A 17208-nucleotide genomic window follows, 5' to 3' on the forward strand; every position below is an offset into this window, starting at 1 on the left:
CATCAAGCTGTTTATCGTATAATGGAACAGTAGGTATAAAGCTGCCACCGTTCTGGGAACTTCCAATTGCTCAGTGAGGCTTGTTACAGAGGCCTCCTACTCTGCTTGGCACAGTTATCACCCTTATGGGGTTTTTCTGTCTATGATTTGTTCTCAAACATTCTGTATTTCCTTTTGCCATTTAGATGAAATTTAAATAAAACCATTAGGTAAAGAACTGTGTCAGGTTGTTACACACTTTAAACTCATGATAAAATCAATCCGTATGTCATTCTCTGTTCAAATGAAGCAAAAACACCTGCAGGGTTGGCCGTTCCCTGTTACTGGCTGTTCTCATTCTGTGTTGTACGCGTATCTCGTGGAATATGGGGCCTTGTAATTGCCGCACGGAGAAGGGAAAGCCGGCCTGGCTGAGCCTCAGTTCTGTCCCATTGTGTGTGTCCTTCTTGGTCTGCGTTGCTCCCAGTTTAGATGATCTCTTCCCTTTTGTAGACCTCCATCCAGTCTGTTCCCCAAAGGAGGGAGAGGCCTCTTCTTGGGAATTAGACTCAACCCCAGAACTCCCAGTTGCCCTGAACTTCCTCTCAATATGAATGCGTTCAGGGCATAGTCCTGGATTGATAAATTGGGAACGTAAATTTCTCTGTGACAGGTAATGGTAGAATTTCCATCAAAGCCATAGCTCAGTTTGAGTGATGTGTCCTGATGTGGTGGTTTTCAAATAATTCTTTTTCCCTCCTTTTTCTAGGCTTATCCAAATCCCTTGGGCTCATCGAAGGTTACGGTGGACGGGGCAAAGGGGGCCTTCCCGCTACGCTTTCCCCGGCCGAAGAAGAAAAAGCCAAGGGACCCCATGAGAAGTATGGCTACAATTCCTACCTCAGTGAAAAAATTTCACTGGATCGTTCCATTCCGGATTATCGTCCCACCAAGTAAGTTCTGGTTGGGTCCTTCAGAGCGACTTGCCATGTCATAGGGTTGGGTGTAGACCCGAGTCTGTGACATGTTCTCATGTTGTTTGTAACTAACAAAGGAGCTTTGATCTCACTCAGTCTCCTTCACAGTCAACAGACCAAGTACTGTTGACCATGAAATATGATCTAAATAAAGTATTTACATTTTTAAAGATAATTTATAATTATTGTTTGTTTACTTGTTTTTTTTTTTAATGTTTATTTTTGAGAGAGAGAGAGTGAGGACAGGTGGGAGGGGGTGGGGGCGGGGGACAGAGGATCCAAGCGAGCTCCGCACTGACAGCAGAGGGCCCGATGATCTCGCGAACCTCAAGATCGTGACCTGAGTTGAAGTCAGATGCTTAACCCACTGAGCCACCCGGGTGCCCCCAATAAAGTATTTAAATTTTTATAAAAGGAACCGAGAAACGTATAGGAAGGTCCTCAACCTTAAAACCTTCAGTTTTAAGTAAAAAACAAAAATCACCATGATTTCTACCTAGAGACTGCAATTTGTCAAATGTTAGTATATTGCCTTTGAGTCCGCCTTCTATACAGATTTATGATTATGTGACATATTGTTTGTGTCCTTTTTTCACTTAATATTATTTCATGAGCACTCTCTGATGTTATTAATTACGCTTCATTATGATCCTCATTATTTCCATTTTCGGAAATTTGGTTTATTGTCAGTTTTCCATAAATACCAGTTTCATAAACAACAACTTGATGAATGTCTACGCACTCAAATCTTTATGTGTCGTGATTGGGTATTTATTTTCTCAATCCACACTTTTTAAAAGTATAATCCTTGTAGCATATCATAGGACTACGTTTGGAGACTGGTGATACGTTTTGGGATCTTGTCCTCTAGAAAGTTTATGGCAATCCTCACTCCAGTTGGAGTAGTACCCGTCCCTTCCCAGACTGGGTACTTGCCTTTCAAAGACGCTTTGCCAAGCTGATGGGTGAGAAAGTATGTTCCATGATTGTTTCAACTTCTACTGTTTTGATTGAGTCTTACCTTTTAAACAAGTGGTTTGCATCTTGATTGTCTCTTGAAAGGCCTTTGTTCTGCGGGCTCAGATTCAGGATTCATTTGTTTTCTCCTTGGGAAATGGAGAAGAGGGGTTGGTCATAGATGCTGGAGGAAAACCCATTTTCTAGGCAGGCGTCACGTTGGCTTAACGGGTTCTTTGTTTTCTGATAGATTTGTAGTGTCTCCTTTTTCCCATTTAGAGTGTGTCCTTGCTTAGAGTAGATTATTCCTTTTTCAAATGGATTTTGTACAAATCAGTTAAGTATCCTGGTTACTGAGAGAAACAGATTCAAGATAAAGAAAATTATCTTAAATGGATTTAAAATTGCAGCATTAGCCGAGAAGCCTGTTAAATCTCTCTCTCTCTGCCTAATAAACATATATTCATTTTGAATCGCTAAGAAAACATACATCACCCCTGTTGGAAGCTATTTTGTGTTCCTGGACTTTTGCTCTCAAACACATCTGGCTGTTTTCATTTCCTGGTGCTCTCTGATTAGCCTTTCTTATTTGGATGTTGGCAAATAAACAGAGCAATGTGGGTTGTTTTTTTTTTTTTTTTTTCCACTCCTTTGGAAATGAAAATGTTTCCAACGTGGAGCTTGCTGGAAGTGCGTCAGTTGAACAGATATTAGTGAGCACCTATTATGTGCCAGATGGTTTTCCCCATATTAGAGGCAGAATATCGGCAAAGACACATTCCTTGCCTACTTACTTCTTCTCTGGGGATGGAGGCAAACTTGTAGGCAGATTGATTTGGCACATTGCGGTCTGCGTGGTGTGTGTCAAGCCAGCGACGTACACAGCGTGATGCCTGAACTTCATCTCAACCCTTTCACCCCATGAAGGGTCAAAGGGAGAAAGATACGGATGGACCAGGCACCGGAACAACAGCAGAGTTGGGGGCACAAATAAAAACGCGGCGTGCTCGGGGGGGTGGGTGGGGAACGCGTAGCTCAATCGCGCTCTGTTAACTTAGCATGGTGTCCTGAACATACGACCTGCATCTGGCCCCTCCTGGAACTTTATTTACTAAGATGATCGGAAAGAACTGGAGAGGATGGTAATCTACAAGGGACAACAGAGCACGTTAGGGGATGACGTCAAGGAAGAAACACCTACACAATTTTGGAAGATCGAAAGAGGAGGGGTGAGTGGTCACTGACAGAAAACTGGATGAGGCTGGGACCCCGCCTCCTGCGTATGGTGCGGTGGGGTGGGAAGAGGTGAAGAATGCAGCCCAGTCACATCTCAGAACCCCAGAGACTCAGGCTTTGGAGGCCCTGGGTACTTCTGATGGCTGGGAGGTAGATTGGAAAACAGGGATTGCAGCTGTATCCCCCGATTCTTTCCCCCACACCACACAGCCAGGTTCTGCCCTTCCCTGCCTGGAAGAATATGGGAGATCTACTCTCCAGAAAAGGTGAACTCTGGCCTTGAACTCATAAGATGTAGGCTAGGACAGAGGATAGGGCCGCATACCATTTAGGGACACCCTCAGCATCATTAATTGCCCCCCCTCACCCCCCGCAGACTTTCACACCCCTGTAAATGAGTACAGTTTGAAGCATCTATTCTCAGGAAACCAGGCTAAGAAACAGGCTAATCGATACGATAGTTGGCTCCCCTGCCCCAATTTCTGAGTTCAGCTCAATTAAAAAAAAAATATTTAATGTTTATTTATTTTTGAGAAAGAGAGACACAGAGCACAAGCAGGGGAGGGGCAGAGAGAGAGAGAGAGAGACACGGAATGTGAAGCAGGCTCCAGGCTCTGAGCTGTCAGCACAGAGCCCGATATGGGGCTCGAACCCAGGAACCGTGAGATCATGAGCTGACCTGACGTAAGGCACTTAACCGACTGAGCCACCCAGGCGCCCCAGAGTTCAGCTCACTTAGTAGTAAGGCGTGCCTGTTGTAAAGCTCCATTTGTCTACACATAGCTGTCTTAGTCTGAAATAAGAGAGGAGAGCCAGGATCCCTGGACATCTCTGGAGAGTCTCCGTTACAAAAGGCCTTAACAACAGCAACAACAATAGAAAAGGCGTCTGGAAGAGGAAGAGACTATAAACTTAAAGACTCGAATTGGTGGCTCAAATCACGGAATGTCTTGTTTTATTCACGGAACAAGACCTACTGCTATGGTAAAGTAATAATTGGAGAATAACAGAGAAGCCTGGGAAGTTAAAAATAAGGTGGAAATAAATAATTCACTGAAAGAGTGGAAGATAGCATTGAGAAAAACTTCTGGCAGACCAGCCGGTTAGACATTAAATAATAGGAATATTGGGAAGAGAACAGAGAAAACAGAAGACAATGGTCAGATTAGGGACACCTGGGTGGCTCAGTCAGTTAAGCATCTGACTTCAGCTCAGGTCATGATCTCACAGTTCATGAGTTCGAGCCCCCTGCATCAGGCTCCGTGCGACAGCTCAGAGCCTGGAGCCTGCTTGGAATTCTGTGTCTCCCTCTCTCTCTGCCCTTCCCCCCACTCATGCTCTTCTCTCCCTCCCTCCCTCTCTCTCTCAAACATAAACATTAAAAAACAACAGAAGAAAATGGTCAGATTAATGATGTAGCATAATTTTCCAGGACTGTAGTTCATAAGCTTTCAGGTTAGAAGGTCCCGCCCCGTGTCTATGGAATCACTGAAAAGAAAAATTAAACCCACATCATGGCATGTGAATGTTTTTGCACAACTTCTTAGATCACCCCTCTGTTTTCTAGCTGGGATGCTGCCTGATTCATGAATGAATCATTTAATAAAGCCAGTGAGATCTTCAAATTAAAAAAATATGTAAATGTAAAATTTCGGAACAGCTTGGAGGAGGAGAGAGTCCTAAAAGCTTTCAGAGAGAAAATGTGGATCAAATAAATAGTTGGGATTGGATTTCACGGTAGCAACGCTGCACTCTAGGAGAGGAGTTGAAAACGCTGCTTTCAACCTCAAATTCCGTGGCCAGCCATTGAATTCTTTGTGCCAAGAGTGAGCACAGAGTAAATGTATTGCATTTCTGTAGGGTCTCCGCAATTGCCCCCTTCCCTGCGTCTGTTTTCAGGAAGCTTCTCAAGGATATGCTCCAGTAAAACAAGGGAGCAAAGTAAGAAAGAGAATGGTGATAGTATTGAAGAGACAGGAGGGTACTAACGGCAGATCCCGGGAAGCCGATGAAGGAATGTTCCAGAGTCACATTTCAGGGTGACAGCTGTGTAGCCGGCCAAGAGAGCAGGCATTCCGCATCGGAACAGGAGGTTGGAGGGCTGTAGGAGGTATGTCTCCAAGGGAGGCCAGGGGACAGAATTATTTGATTACCTAATGTTTTTGACTACATTAATAATAATAATTATTATTATTATTATTGTTGCTATTATTGTTGAGGCAATCGACATACATTATATTAGTCTCAGGTGTGCAACATAATGACGTATGTATACATTGTGAATAGACCGCGGCAAGTCTGACCCGTGTAGTTAACGTCTGCACATCGGTAACAGGTTGTTTTTTCTTTTGAGATCTTCTGTCTCGGCAACTTTCACATGTGAATACAATATTACTAACTGTAGTCACCACGCTGTACATTACATCCCCAGGACCTATTTTATTACTGGCAGTTTCTTCCTTTTGACTCCTTTCACCCACCCCCCTGCCTCTGGCAGCTACCAGTCTCTTCTGTCAATGAGCTTGTTTTCAGATTCCACATATATGTGAAATCACCCAGTGCTTGTCTTCCTCCAAATTATTTCACTTAGCCTAATGTGCCCTCCAGGTCCATCCGTGTTGTCACAAATGGCAAGATTTCATTCTTTTTCATGGCTGAATAGTAGTCGTGTGTGTGTGTGTGTGTGTGTGTGAGAGAGAGAGAGAGAGAGACATTTTCTTTATCCATTCATCCACTGATGGATGCGTACAGGGCTTCTGTATCTTGGCTCCTGTAAATAATACAGCAGGGAACATGGAGGTGAAGGTATCTTTTTGAATTCGTGTTTTCATTTCTTTTTTCGGATAAATATCCAAAAGTGGATTTGCTGGGTCTTATGGTAGTTCTATTCTTTATTTTTTTGAAGAAGCTCCGCGCTGTTTTCCACCAATTTACATTCCCGCCAACGGTGCATAGGGATTCCCTTTTCTCCACATTCTTGCCAAAACTTATTCTTGTCTTTTTGATATCAGCCACGTGTGAGGTACTATCTTGTGGTTTTGATTTGCATTTCCTTTATGATGAGTGATGGGGAGCATCTTTCCATGTGCCTTTCGGCCCCTTGTATGCCTTCTTGGGAACAATGTCTGTTTAGCTTTTCTGCCCATTTTCTGATTGGATTGTTTATGGGTTTTTGTGCTATTGAGTTGTAGTACATTTCAACATTAATCCCTTCTCAGATATATGATTTGCAAATATCTTCTCCCATTTAATAGGTTGCCTTTTCATTTTGTGGGTGGTGTTTTGCTTTGTTTTGTTTTGGTTTTTGCTGAGCAGAAGCTTTTTAGTTTGATGTAGTCCCACGTGTTTATTTTTGTATTTCTTGTCTTTGCAAGATTTTTTTTTTAACCATTCTTCTCAAAAGTTTGGGACTGAATTAGTGATAGAAACAGAAGGCAAAAAAAAAAACAAAACCAAACTTCTGACAAAGCAAAGCAATTGTTAGCCACGCGGCGGGGGGAGCAAGAGTTTCTTAAGAAAGGAACTTTAATTGTATACACTCTGGCTCAGCTGGGGACAATATAGTCACGCAAATGTAAACGCTGGATATTTACTTCCCCGCAAATTATGGTATAGCTGTGTTAGGAGAAGGAGGGGGGCAAAATGTGTGTGGGGGCGTGGGGTGTATCAGGCCATTCAGTCTCCATCCGCAGAAACAGAAAATCAATTGAAAAGATATAAAATTTAAACGTGAAGAAATAGTAGTGTCATCATTGTTATTTAGGTACATGGAGATTACAGAAAGGAGACGGGACTGTATAGGTTTGATTTTCATAAAATGAAAGTTTAATGAAGCATTCAGTGTAATCTACACCAGGAAAAGATTGAGCGCAGGCTAGGCAGGGCGAAAGTATGGGAGAAGAAAGGAAGAGATAGGTTCGGTGACGTGACCACATTTGCCTTTTTTAGATTGTTCTGGCAGCTATCTGGAAGCCGAATTGGAAGGTGGAATGGGGGATGAACTTGAGGGATTGCTCATGGGCCCTATAGGGACACCAGAGGTACCACTGCAAATAAATTCTGGGTTCCATAGCAAAAGTTACCAACTTAACCTTTGCTAAATTGCGGATTAACCGTTGCCATCCAAGAGCGGCAAAGGATTTACCTGTAGAAGCTCTGACATCTGAGCCCTGGGGGTGCCGCAGGGCATTTAAGAGAAGACAGCCTGGGCCAGAGGACTGGGCAAGTTCTTGGATTTGAGGGTGCGGGGAACAGCACATCCACTTTGGGCTGGAACAGACCTTCGAGAGTGAACTGCGGAAAGAGAAATTGGAGGGGAGGCAGGTGGCCAGATTGTGAGGGACTTAAGTGCCCGCCCGGGTTCCAGCGGGGACTTTATCGTGGTCAGTGGAGGGGAGGCAGGTGTCTGGGGCCGGGGTACTTTCCTTCCTCCCATGCAGTCCGAGCCCAGGAGAAAGTATCCCTTGATGGGCAAGATCCTTTTTGTGAAGTCCTCCCAAGTGTAGGGGATTTAAATCAGCTGGTTTCAACTGAAATTTTGTACAGAAGCTTATGTTGCCTTAATTCTTACTGTTTTATTCTCATGCCAGGCTTAAGAAATGTGTTTTTCTTATAAATGTGAAGGAAGTTTTAGATAGTGGGGGGATTAACCATTTGTTTGTGTTGCACGCAAATGGCTTCCAAAATGTTGTTTTCCGTTTCATTTCAATTCTGTGTGGGTTTTTTTTTCTTTCTTCCACCGGACAGATAGTTTAAATCTGTACGAATCCCGAACTGTCAATCTTGCCAATTTCATTTCTTCACTGCTTTGAAGCCGAGAAAGATACCATCCCTCGGAAATACTTAATAAATATTCTATTCTGTTCATGTTGCTTTTCCGTGACTCTTCTGTTTAGCTCTTTTATCCACCTAGGGTTTATTTGAGAATATGGTACCAGGTATGTATCTTTTCTTTAAAATGTCTGTCTGTTTCTTTTCAAAGCAGCTTTTGCCAAAAAACTTGTAAATCACTCTTATTTGGAGGTGCTATGTTTAATGCAGTTTGTATGTTTTATATATGTGGGCTTCTTTTCTAAGTTGTACACTGTTCCTTTGGCCTCATGGGTTTTTTTTTTCCTTTCTTCTTTTAAGAAAGTTATTAAAAATGCTTTTTAAAAAATTTTTAATGTTTATTTCTGAGCGAGCGAGAGAGACAGTAGCATGAGTGGGGGAGGGGCCGAGAGAGGCGGAGGCACAGAATCCGAAGCAGGCTCCAGGCTCTGAGCTGTCAGCACAGAGCCCGACGCGGGCTCGAACTCATGAACCGCGAGATCATGACCTGAGCTGAAGTCGGATGCTTAACTGACGGAGCCACCCAGGCGCCCCCAAAATGGTTTTTGATGGAAGTCTCCAGTCAGTCTGCCGGGCACTGTGCTGGCAGCACGGAGAGGAGCCAGGCCCTCTCGGAAATCCGAGAGCGTGGGGAGGCAGATGGATGTTCACAGGAGTCAGAGAGCAGTGCAAAGGTAGCCTTGGTCATACTGGCCAGAGGGGAGTTTTTCCTCCAAAGAGAAGGCAGGGCATTTAAGAGAAAATAGCCTGGGCCAGAGGACTGGGCAAGTTCTTGGTGCGGGGAACAGCACATCCACTTTGGGCTGGAACAGACCTTCGAGAGTGAACTGCGGAAAGAGAAGTGGGAGGGGAGGCAGGTGGCCAGATTGTGAGGCACTTATGTGCCAGCCTGGGTTCCAGCAGGGACTTTATCATGGTCAGTGGATGCCGACGAAGGGCGTGAGGCAAGATGGTACTCTTGATACAATCCCTTTTTTTTTTTTGTTTTTTTTTTTTTTTTGATTTGATAATGATTAACTCTGGCAGGAATGCGTAGGATAGGTTGCCGCAGATGGGGGCTGGTAGCAGGTTGGCTGAATATATTTAGTCTTTTCTCCATCCACCCATTTGTGGAGTGCCAACCGAGTGCTAGGCCTTATCCAATGGGGAGGATATTGTCCCTCTAATAATAGAGTTTTATTATTATCATACTATTTTTATGGAAATGCTTTCCTCTGTAGCAAACCAAGAACTAGGCAGGGATGGAGCGGGCGGGCAGATTCGAGAAAAACTTTCTGGGAATCGGTCAGACGAGGCAATTAATTGGATATGGATGAAGTGGGCACAGTCAGAAGTTTCTAGCTTGGGAGACAGCGTGAAGTGACTTCGTTAACCGTGAGAGAGCCCCACAAAGGCTCGTGTTTTGCATCAAAGGCGGTAGTTTTGTTTGTCCGCGTTTTCCCTTCGGTGGGGTTTTCTCGAGGCAACCACGAGACGAATCTGCCAGCTTCGTTCATCATGTGACAACGTGTGACATTTGGTGACACCAGAAGCCGGCTAAGGCTTTAAAAACCCCACTCCTGTCCCTTGCGGAGATCTCCCGTCCTATAGCGTATCATGTGGCGTATTAACGATCTGCTTGCCTGATTATCTGGTAATAGGGGGGAGGTACCACCCAGCAGCACAGAAATCCGTCTGTGCTTATGAAAGCCACCGCTGAGATCCTTGCACACTTTTTATGGCTGGCCTCCTCCTCCTAGATCGTGGCGGTAATTTATGGGCAGTTTCTACTGCTGTTATCTTCAATTTCTCCTTTGGCCTCCTGCTTATAAATCCACACGCCAGGTTTCTTTGGAATTCATTTTGCTTCACTTAGAAAGCCCCCTCTTTCCTTTATTGCCACAAATTCTAACCGGTTATATTCCAACGATGTCCCCGCATTGGACACACCTGGCGTGGGATGTCTGTGGACCGTCTTCGTGTCATATCCAGAGGACAGCTGCACGTGTGGGTATGGAGGTCAGGAATGACATCCGGGCTGACCGTGGAGATTTGAGAAGCATCCAAGTCCAGTGGGTGTTGTGGGCGGAGTCTGTGTGTGTATGCAGGTGACGGTGTTATAATTACCCGACTCGAGTTCTCTGCCCCCTGTGAAAAGGAAGCATCTGATTATTGAATCGGTGACTGGGCTTTTTTTTTTTTTTTTCTGAATCGTTTCTCCGATGATCAATATCCCGTGTCTCGTAGGTTGGTTTTCTAGTAGAGCGAACGCACCTTAAAGAAGGTCAAGAATCCTGTGTTACACTTTGCCTTTCACAGATGTGGGCACAGAGGGTAACTGTCCCATAAATACTTGTTGGTCGACGTTATAAATCGGTGCATGCTTAGGAGTGTCTCTGAATCACTAACCACGATAATTATTCCCTTTTATTGACTGCCTTTTATGTTTTGTCACTGTGCTGCATGTTTTATTGATCTTGTTTAAATTTAACTGCTCTCTGAAGGAGCTGTTCCCCTCTCTGTTTTATAAATGAGTTGAAGGAGGTTAGGAGAGGTTGAGCAACCTGCCCGAGGTCGCACAGCCCGTAAGTGCTGGAGCCCGGAGTCACACGCAGCTCTGTGTGCATCTTCGAGGCCTGTGCACTTGCCCGCACACCAAGGTTCCTCTTCAGGCCGTGCCCTGAACCTTCTAGTCCACGCTGGCACCGTCAGAAGGAAGAGAGATTCTGAGTCCGAGGAACAGGACAGTTTCTTCGGAGAGGTGTGTGTGTGTGTGTGTGTGTGTGTGCGCGTGTGTGTGTGTGCGCGCATATACTTCCTTCGTTTGCTTCTCTTCGTCCCTTTTACCCCTTCCAACTGTAACAAAGTTCCCCCACCACGAAACTGCATTTTGAATTTGATTAAGTGGTGCACATAAGGCCCCCTCGTATGTGGTGTGGTATAATTGAAACTCTCTTTAAGGGATACAGTATTTTGGGGGGCAAAACTCAGAAAAAATGAAGAGTGCGATATTTATAAGTTTAGGGAGTGTCTTACCATAGAGTTGATGTCCTCTAGAGGAAGGAACTTCTTTGGCTAGAACTGGTCCTCACCCACAGTGATGGGAATATATAAATGGCGCGGTGCCCTTGGTTTAATGTCCCATCATTCCCAAAGTATTTGTGGGTGAACGTTGATTCCACTTTTGTGGGTTCCTTGGGTCTGAAGAGCGTGTCCACATCACTTCAAAACCTAGATCCGAGAGCTTTTATAGAGGTCAAGAGCATGGACTTGGAAATCTGTCTGAGTTCCAAGCCTAGCTTTGCCTCTTCCTAGCTCTGTGCCTGTGGGCAAGTTATTGAACCTTTCAGTGCCTCAGTTTCCTCATATGTAAGGTGGTGATGTGATGGTGTTTACTTCATGGAATTGTCGTGGGGAGTAAATCGATTATTTCTTGGGAGCTCCATAGACTGATCTACCAGGCCACTGTCTGAGCCTTTTCTCGTATACGAATGATACCTGATCCATAAATATTAGCTGTCGTTACATCTTAAAGATCCTTCATCGTACATACCCCTTATCCTTAAAACACCTTGCATGTAATGACAGAATCGTTGGGAAAATATCTACCTGAAGAGTAGGGCACAGCTGTATGTCTCTAATTTGGAAAACTCGAATCTAGCGTAACGAGTATTTTCTCGTCGTCACGTCGGCACAAAAATCCAGGGGACCCAGCCTGAGACAGATGCCAGGCTGGGATGAGCTCCTGGGAAGGACTTCCCCAGGATCTTCCCAGCTGACTCAGAAGGCCCAGCTTTGGGATCTACCATAGCCTCCGTATGAAGGAAGGTCAGTTGGGTGTTCTGAGGGCATAGGACGCATAGCAGAAGGCGACGGGATGCTATCAGCCGCCGCCTGGCCCTGCTTTGTCATCATCGACAGCAATCTGACCAAAAAAGACAGTTTACAGTCAGCCCTTGAATGACGTGGGGGTTAGGAGGCGACAATCTGCCTGTAACATTTGGCTCCCTAAAATCTTAACTACGAGAATAACCTACGGCCGACCAGAAGCCTAACTGGTAACAGAAACGGTTGATTAACACATATTGTATATGTCACATGCATTATACGTTGCCTTCCTACCATAAAGTAAACTAGAGCTAAAAGGAGATGCGATTAAGAAAACCATCAAGAAGAGAAAACACATTTACGGGACTGTTCCGCGAAAAATCCGCGAATGAGGCCTTCACGCAATTCAAACCCCGCTTGAGTCCAATTCAGACAGTTCAAGGATCAGTTATAATCTGTGTTCTTTACCTTTGCAAAAATTGAAATGATTTCTTTCACCACATGTTAAAATATTTTTTTTTTTCCGTGTGAAGGGCTGAATGTTGAAAAGCCCAGAATGGTTCTCAAAGGAAGTTCTTTGGAGCTTGCAAAGGAAGTAGGTTGCTGGGCTCAACGGAGTCCTTGGTCTGAAGTCTTGGCCACTCTCGAAGAATTAATTCCTTATACGGAGAACCTCTGAGAGGGTAAGAGAGTTTTAAGAGATTGGGCGTTGTTCCGCTGTGGCCTCGTGTTCTCAGTGAAGTTTTGATTTTTGAGGCTTTCTGTGCAGCCGCTCCAATGTGGAGCCTGACCCGGCCTCTGAGGCTGGCCGTTGGCCTGGGGCAGCTGCGGGGAGGGCGAAGGAGGTTCTGCCTCATCTTCCAGGCTGGTCTGGGGTCCGCACAGCACAAAGAGAACCCTTTGTTGCCTCAGTCAGATGCTCCTGCCTTAAAATCCCCGACCGTTACAGTCAAGAGGCAGATGGCCCAATTTTCATCATTATTTCCTGCCTTTTTTTGCAACCGTGGAATCTTGGAATAAATGTGATTATTCAGACAGGAGTCTTCTGGAATGTTCTTTGCGTAAAAGTGTGAAAAGTGGAAGCTCTAGGGCTCACATCCCTGCTTGTCTAAAGGCGTGGATTCTCCCAACCTGGCAGTTCTCAGTCTTGACCAGGCATTGAAATCACCTGGGGAACTTTCCCCATTGGGATGCCGATACTCTCCCCGACAGCGATCGGCTCACAATCTCGGGGAGTGGGGCCAAGCATCAGTATTGTTTTCTGTGGTTTTTGTTGAAGCTTCCCACTTACCCCAGTATCTCATCAGATTGATACTCAGCAGGCTTATCATGTTTCTGGAAGTGTGGCCCTTGCATTTGACTTGCCAGGGCTGCGGGTTACAACTGTGAAGTCTTGGGGTGCCTGAGCAGCTCAGTCCGTTAAGCGTCTGACTCTCGATTTCGGCTCAGGTCATGATCTCATAGTTTTGTGGGATCGAGCCCCGCATCGGGCTCTGCGGTGACCTCGGGAGCTTGGTGGGGATTCTCTCCCTCTCTCTCTGCCCCTCCCCTGCTTGCACTCTCTCTCTCTCTCTCTCTCTCAAAATAAATTAATTTAAAAAAAAAACTGTGTCAAGTTTTTGGCCCTGCTAGTTAGATTCGCCTCCCAGTTAGCCCCCTAGAATGGGGAGCTATAAATCTTCATCCTCACAAGCTGATTCACCTGTGTGATTTCACCTGCATGATTCTTATTTTTAAAACTTTGAGCGTCTTGGGACCCCACCATTTTCTGAGATGGGAGAAAGTTGGTGGAAGAGAAAACGAGGGGCAGGGCAGGGCAGGGCAGGGCAGGACTTTGCACGCTTGGGGAAGTTCTCATCCTTCGTTATTGGTTTACCTTCCCTCCTACCCCTGTTCCCTCCCATCCCATGTCCTCCAGGGCGTCCATTTGATAAATGAAACTGAATAGAAATCAACCTCATTTTGGAGCATCTGGGTGGCACAGTCAGTTAAGTGTCTGACTTCCGCTCAGGTCATGATCTCGCTATTCATGAGTTCGAGCCCCGCATCAGGCTCTGTGCCGACAGCTCAGAGCCTGGAGCCTGCTTTGGATTCTGTGTCTCCTTCTTTCTCTGCCCCTCCCCTGCTCACGCTCTGTCTCTCCCTCAAAAATAAATAAACACTAAATATTAAAAAAAAAAAAAAGAAATCAACCTCATTTTGAATGATCTTCCTTTTTGTACTTTATTATACCCCCGTGAAATGGTGGAGAACCCTCCAGAGTGTTTCAAACGTAGAGACTAGGGTCGAAAGACAGATTCACAGCTGAGATGCTGTTTGTGCTACCAAGGGCATCGTAAGCACGGGGGTCAAAGATTTAGCTAATTTTTAAGAAAGGACTCCACTTCTAGAGGCAGTGCCAGCCCGGCTGCCCAAAAATTTATGAATTGGCAAAGTTAATTTAATCTTTCATTTGAACCTGAGAGGATTCTCATCTAAATGCATTAAAACGAGGTTGCGGGAAAGATTCCCTTCCATTTCGGTTCCGGAGAGCTTCCTGGACCAGTTCCAGTTGCTTGCACAGGGAACTTGAAATCTGCAGAGAGAAACCCAACGTGAACCTCGTCCTGTCTATGCAAATGCATCCGCTGTGTGGCGTGTTTACAACGGCCAGGGTCATTGAGAACCAAATGCATGTTCCCCAGATGTAGATGTGACCATGGGAAATGGAATTCTTGATTTATAACCTTACGTCAAACCAACGTTGGGATTTACAGCCGTGGTTGTCCTTGCTTCTGCAGCCCTTTGATGCTGTATGTCAGGACTGCAGGCATGTCTGAACCATAGGCAAACAGCTCACCTCTAGTAATATTCAGAAATTCCCACAATACCTGTACCTGGGGACTCTGGCAGTCTGCAACCTGCGTCCTTCTAGGGGATTCTCCTGCCTGCCCAGACCTAGTGCCTCTCACTGTAGCAGTGCACCTGAGTTAAAACAAATTCCCTCTCTCTCTCTCGCGCGCGCGCGCACACACACACACACACACACACCACATGAGAAAGCCCAAGCCAGCCTACACGAGCCCAGTGTATGCAGCCTGCCGAATTCCACTCTGATTTGTCTAGTGGCTAGTTATGTGAAATTCTCTCCTGAAAACACTTGTTCCGCAGCCCTGGATATAATCGGTAGAGGCAAATGTCTCTGCAATCATCAGGCCTTTTTTTTTTTTTTTTTTTTTTTTTTTTTTTTTTTAAATGTGTGGAGTTCTTGGTTGTTTTCGTTCTGTGAGTAAACGTCCCCCGAAGTGGCAGGAGGGGAAGTGCCACGGTGCTCTGTAACAAGGTGAGATTTACAGCGCTGTGAGAGCTGGGGGGGGGGGGGATGCATGAGGCTTCTGGCGGAATGGGCGAAATGGGCTAAATTCAGGTATTAATGGGAGTGCTCTGTGCACACTGCAGAGGGAGACAGGCTCATCAGTATTACAGATGGAATGTCCTTGGAGTTAATTTAGAAAAAATTCTGATCAGCCGACAGAGCTCTGAGGATGGATGCAGGCAAAAGAAGACTGTGGCATATGGAGAGAACATATTTGTTCTTGGAAAATCAGGAGAAAATGTTTAATGTCATCATAACCTCATTTGCATAAAAATAGTCATAGGCAACAAACCAAATGAAAGCAAAAGAAGACGTGAGAGAACCAATGCCGTGTCGAGTTGCATTTCATTATGAGGAACATAAATAATTCAGTCGAATAAATAAATACAAAATCGCTTCAAGTAGACGTACCGCGAATTACCATTCCTTGAAAACCCCTTTAATGGTACGTGTTGCGATGGTGAGGGAGCAGGATGTGCCTCTGTGGGCAACACGTTTCTGTACGCTTGACCCTTGATGATAACGTCGAGCTCTCCACAACTCTCAAATGCTTCGTGGACACACGTGAAGTTTTCTGTAACACAGGCCTGTTCATAACATGACCTTGAAGAAGGTCTTAGATCTTCGTTCTGGTGAACCCAGTCCCACTTTGCGTGTGGGTTCACTTACACAGTATCTGATCACGGGAAGTTTGAGGAGTCTAGGACTGCCCTACGCCAGATACAGAATTCTTTTATTTTAAATTTTTTAATGTTCATTTATCTTTGAGAGAGAGACAGAGCCCGAGTTGGGGAGGGCAGAGAGAGAGGGAGACATAGAATCTGAAGCAGGCTCCAGGCTCTGAGCTGTCCACACAGAGCCCTACATGGGGTTCAGACTCACGAACCTTGAGATCATGACCTGAGCCAAAGTTGGGTTCCTAGCCAACTGAACCACCCAGGCACCCCCAGAATTCTTTTTTTAAAATGCTTATTTATTTTGAGAGGGAGAGAGAGAGAACAGGGGAGGGGCAGAGAGAGAGAGGGAGAGAGAGAGAATTCTAAGGAGGTTCCACACTCAGCACAGAGCCCCACACGGGGCTCAATCCCATGAACCATGAGATCACAACCTGAGTCGAAATCAGGAGTCGAGCGCTCAACCAACTGAGCCACCCGGGTGCCCCAATACAGAATTCTTAATAAACGTTTGGAACCCCGGTGGCAGCATTGGAGCCATTGTTGTTGTCTTACAAAGTCCGTTCAGGAGAATTCTTTGTTTGACTATAAATTGTGGCATGGAGGAAATTGATAGAATTTATTGGCTAATTGATTTCAATAAACACTTTCAAGGACTACGTAGAGAGCCAGGGGCAGGTTCTGTGGGAATTGTAACAGATGGGTGTCACACACACAAACACGAATGTATTTCTTCATTCAGCAAATACTCATTGATCAGCTCCCGTGTACCAGGTACTGGGTTGGATGCTGAAATGGTAATGAAAGACAGATGATAAACTGGGAAAGGTAAAGACGAGATGAATATAGATTGCGGTAAGTGCTTTGAAGAAAATAAACAGAGTGCTGATCTACAGAGTAACTGGAAATGAGGGTGTGCTTTAGAGGAAGGTCCACTGGGGAAAGAGAGGAGGTGTCTCTGATGGTGACCTTATATAGAAATATGGTCTTTGCCAATGAAACTAAGTTAAGAGGAGGTCATACTAGATTAGGGTGGGCCCTAAGTCCAAGGTAACTGGTGTCCTTATAAGAGGAGGGGAGACACAAAGACACAAACAGACACAGAAAGAAGAAGGATGTGGGAAGACAGCGACAGAGGGTGAAGTGATAATGTATCTACAAGCCAAAGAATGTAGCAATCTCCAGGAGCTAGGAAGAAGCAAGGGTGGATTCTTTTCTAGAAACTTCAGAGCATGGCCCCAAACACCTTGATTTCATACTTCTAGCCTCCAGAACTATGGTTTTTGTTGTTCTAAGCCACCCATTTTCTTATGGAAGCTCTAGGAAACCAATTCTTTTTTTATTTTTTTATTTTTGGGACAGAGAGAGACAGAGCATGAACGGGGGAGGGGCA

At 45.2% G+C, this 17208-nt stretch overlaps 1 protein-coding gene across 1 annotated transcript in view; it reads left to right on the top strand.

The window, feature by feature from the left end:
• The first annotated feature begins 752 nt into the window (after positions 1-752).
• GALNT17 (polypeptide N-acetylgalactosaminyltransferase 17) overlaps positions 753-17208 on the top strand; it is a 283928-nt gene continuing 267472 nt past the window's right edge. Inside the window, exon 1 of the mRNA XM_042971399.1 lies at positions 753-932. The gene's annotated coding sequence lies outside the window, so the exon portion shown is untranslated. The remainder of the gene's footprint in view (positions 933-17208) is intronic.

The sequence above is a fragment of the Panthera tigris genome, chromosome E3 (genome assembly GCF_018350195.1).
Source record: "Panthera tigris isolate Pti1 chromosome E3, P.tigris_Pti1_mat1.1, whole genome shotgun sequence".
Taxonomy (NCBI): domain Eukaryota; kingdom Metazoa; phylum Chordata; class Mammalia; order Carnivora; family Felidae; genus Panthera; species Panthera tigris.